Genomic DNA, 4,660 nt, shown 5'->3' with positions numbered 1-4,660 from the left:
CATGCTGCCCACAAATTAACCAGCATTTTTACCGTGAGTGAATCTGGCTTTATGCCAGTGTAGGGAATAATTACTTTGTTATATGGGTGGCTAATTATGTGTATTAAACAAAAGTAGTGCCAAACCCAATTACTGTGCAATACATTTGCTTAGGTTCTCTATGTCTAATATTTAATTATGTAAAAAACTATGCAAAAGGTATGTGGACAGGGCCAAGCAATTTATTCATGTTACTGCACATGCACAGAACCTATGCTTTCAACTGTTCTTGAGAACAGGAGGAGAAGACTATAAATGGCACGATCCCCTCTACTGTGTGGGGATGAAAAATTGTTAATGCCATCGCTCATCCTAATGCAAATTCATTGTTTCTGGGCAGCAGATCTCTGTTTTACAGAGCACAATCTGTAGCCCGGAAACAGGGATTTAGGTGTCTGCATGAACGACTGTTCCACCCCATGAATGAGCCTTCGTGCGCATGTTCGTCCCTGATAATCTGCCCGACAATCGGACAGGGTAAAAGGGCCATTAGGCACATTAATAAAGTGGGTGATAAGAACAATAATAAACTTCTATGCTCATAATCTGTCTATTGTACATACATTCTTAGAAATGTTTATCTGAAAGTGCTATCGATATCGCCGCCACGGTCCGATCTACAATAAGAATGATTTTCTTGTAGCAGAAAAAATTCTGTACCTACAGTATGTGCTCTGAAATGTTCACTCTGATAATGAAAAATAGACCATAGACCGTAATTAGCTGTCCTAAAAAATATGCTTCTGTGATCATTCTGAGAAATCTAAAAAGTAAATAAATTAAAGGGGTCATTAACTATTCTGAAATAATCCTAAATTAGGCGTATTTCAGTCACAGATAGTGGGGCTACAGTTAGTTGTGCCGCTATCTGCAACTTCTCCACGCTCACGCCAGGTCTAAAATTGTGGGCGTTGCATGGGCGAGGAAGGGGACGGGCTGGCAGGCCCGTCTGATTCGTCATTTTCTACGCCTGAGTGAGGCGTAGAAAATTGACTAAATGTAAGACTGGAAGCTGTCTTACATTTAGAAGTGGCGCTGGATGCAGTAAAGGTATGGAGAGGCCTGAGATCTCCTTTTACTTTCCTTATCTATAACTATACAGTTATATGTAGTTTCATGTACCCTCGAAGCTTATGGGCGTAGAACAATATATACTGTATCTACAGTCATCTATATAACTGTACAGTTACAATATACTATATATAATTGTTTGTTATATGTGCATCTCTGGTGAGTAACATTTTGACATACAGGATATAATGGTTTCTATGGGTGGATTCATAAAACTGCTCCTATGTATTTTCGTGGTAACAGACTACAAATACACCTTATGTCGCCTGATCCTGCAGACAAATTCCACCTCTCCCCTATTGCTTACAATTGCTTATCCATTTGCAAAGTTATCTATCAGTAACAGGGAACCGAGTATAACTGCAGTATCAGACTACATAGGGCATGGTGGTGGAAACACAATGGTCTGCATAGGAGCTGTAGACACAAAACGGTAGTATGGCTTTAATCAAACCTATTTGCAAAGTTGCTTAAAGTGCATCTGTCAGCAGATGCCATGCTCATGTGTGCCCGCTAGGGTTGTCAACCAGAATTTTTCTTTTTTTCTGGACAATTTATCCCAAAATCACGGACAGCCAACATTTTTTTTAGGGGCAAATTGGAAAACCATAATAAATGATAAAGATTATAGTAATACATGTCTATAGCTCAATATACTGCTATGAACTCATTACCAGCATTTAGGGCTCTTTCACACGAGTGTGTCCCTTGTGGGAATCACGCTCCATGTGAGAGAGGGACTGTGCGGACTGGACTACAGATGACTGATAATGCTGTGTACGTCTGTGTGACCTTTCTGTAATGGAATCACATAAAGCTGTCAGTATGATCCCGATACAGAAAGGTCAGGCAGAGGCACACAGCATTATCAAAGTCCAGAACGCACAATCCCTCTATCGCACGGAGCAGGATTGCCGCAAGGGACGCGCTCGTGTGAAAGACCCGCTACTGTGAGCTGTAAAATGATAATTACCACCAAAATAATCTAGTAAAATACTACCAGCCTCAATAAAAATCATGAACACATCCATTTTTTTTTCACGGACACAGGAAAAATGTAGCCTTTTTTAATGGATTGTCCAGAAATTTCTAGATGGATGGCAAGCAGGGTGCATGCTTTGCTGAGAAAAATTTAGTTTTAATACAGTACAGACCAAAAGTTTGGACACACCTTCTCATTCAAAGAGTTTTCTTTAATTTCATGAATATGAAAATTGTAGATTCACACTGAAGGCATCAAAACTATGAATTAACACATGTGGAATTATATACATAACAAACAAGTGGGAAACAACTGAAAATATGTCATATTCTAGGTTCTTCAAAGTAGCCACCTTTTGCTTTGATTACTGCTTTGCACACTCTTGGAATTCTCTTGATGAGCTTCAAGAGGTAGTCCCCTGAAATGGTTTTCACTTCACAGGTGTGCCCTGTCAGGTTTAATAAGTGGGATTTCTTGCCTTATAAATGGGGTTGGGACCATCAGTTGCGTTGAGGAGAAGTCAGGTAGATACACAGCTGAATAGACTGTTAGAATTTGTATTATGGCAAGAAAAAAGCAGCTAAGTAAAGAAAAACGAGTGGCCATCAACTTTGAAAGTAAGGGCTATTTGACCATGAAGGAGAGTGATGGGGTGCTGCGCCAGATGACCTGGCCTCCACAGTCACCGGACCTGAACCCAATCGAGATGGTTTGGGGTGAGCTGGACCGCAGAGTGAAGGCAAAAGGGCCAACAAGTGCTAAGCATCTCTGGGAACTCCTTCAAGACTGTTGGAAGACCATTTCAGGTGACTACCTCTTGAGGCTCATCAAGAGAATGCCAAGAGTGTGCAAAGCAGTAATCAAAGCAAAAGGTGGCTACTTTGAAGAACCTAGAATATGGCATATTTTCAGTTGTTTCACACTTGTTTGTTATGTATATAATTCCACATGTGTTAATTCATAGTTTTGATGCCTTCATAGTCATGAAAATAAAGAAAACTCTTTGAATGAGAAGGTGTGTCCAAACTTTTGGTCTGTACTGTATATGCTAATTAGCCTCTAGGTAGGAGCAACGGGGGTGTTGCCATTACTCCTAGAGACTCAGTTCTCTCTGCAGCTGTCGCTCCCTCTGCACTTTGATTGACAGGGCCAGGTGGTATTACACCTGGTCTTGACTTTTCCTAATGTCTCGCGCTGTGCCATTTGCTTCAGTATCCGGCATAGGCGCAGTACAGGGAGGCTCACCGACAGTTCTCTTCTGTACTGTGAGCCTCTTTCCTGTATTGCATCGAATACTGAAGTGCAAGGTGCAGCACGAGTCTTTAGTCAGGGCCAGGTGTGATGATATTTTCACTGTCTGGCCCCGTCAATCAAAGTGCAGAGGATGTGACAGCAAGAAGTGAGCCTCTAGGAGTAAAAGCAACGCTGCCGTTGCATTTTGAAGCATTCCGTTCAGTTCCGTTTTGTCCCCATTGACAATAAATGGGGACAAAACTGAAGCTTTTTTTCCGGTATTGAGCCCCTATGACGGATCTCACTACCGGAAAACTAAAACGCTAGTGTGAAAGTAGCCTAAGAGGCGGGGCATAATGATTTTTCTGTCCTACTGCAGACAGTGGAGAGTGGGGAGGATGCTGCTCCAGAAAGTTGTCTTACAGCCGGAAACATATATTTGATCAAACGACGGAGATTGAAGGAGAAATTGCTAGGATATTTTTTAAACTATTGATGCATTTTCTATGCTCCGTGTCCCTTCAAAGAGGATCAATCAGTGTTGATCTCAGAAATGCAACCTCTTTCTAACATTTATCAAACATCAGGAAGGTATGGAATTTGTATTATCCACTGGTATACCCCTTTAGCAAAGGTCTGCGTATCATTGATGCTATTATACATTTGCATTGTCATCCTTTACATATTAGAAAATAAATTATTCAAGTGGATGACATGACACAAGAAGGGAGTTGCATTTGCCATAAACAAAAGACCTCTGAGTATTTGTATCTCAACATATATTTAAATATTAATATCTAAAATATCTAAAAATAAACTTTCCAGTGATTAAGTGTTTATGTGCAAATCATCAACATAAGCAATGCATATAGTATGAACATACAGTAGCAATATTTATAGCCAGACCCAGTATATACTGGGAATAGAAGAGCAGAGATATGCTGCTATTTCTCATACACAATTACTCAGTGCCCCCTAAAAACATAAAATACTTTTCCCTTTTTTTTTTACAAAATGTAAACATTTTTTTTTAATTTAAAGGGTTTCTAAGATTTTTTTTTCTTTTTATTAAGCACAGAGGAGAAAACTCTTACTTTTTTAATGTCTCATACTGCATCTCAAACCCCTATTGCCATTAATTGATCACATGACTGCTGCAGCCAATCACTGGCCTTCGTGGTCACATGCTGTTCATGCACACGTGATTGCTAAGCCAAGGGACTGGCTACAGCAGTCACATGAACCACTAACAGCACCTCTGAAGACCCAGAAAGCCAAGGACTGGAGAGGTGGCATGGGACCAGCAGGGTATTTAAGTGGCAAGTACAATTTTTT

This window comes from Bufo bufo, chromosome 6, assembly GCF_905171765.1.
Source record: "Bufo bufo chromosome 6, aBufBuf1.1, whole genome shotgun sequence".
NCBI lineage: Eukaryota > Metazoa > Chordata > Amphibia > Anura > Bufonidae > Bufo > Bufo bufo.
Note: the sequence above shows the minus strand (reverse complement) of the source record.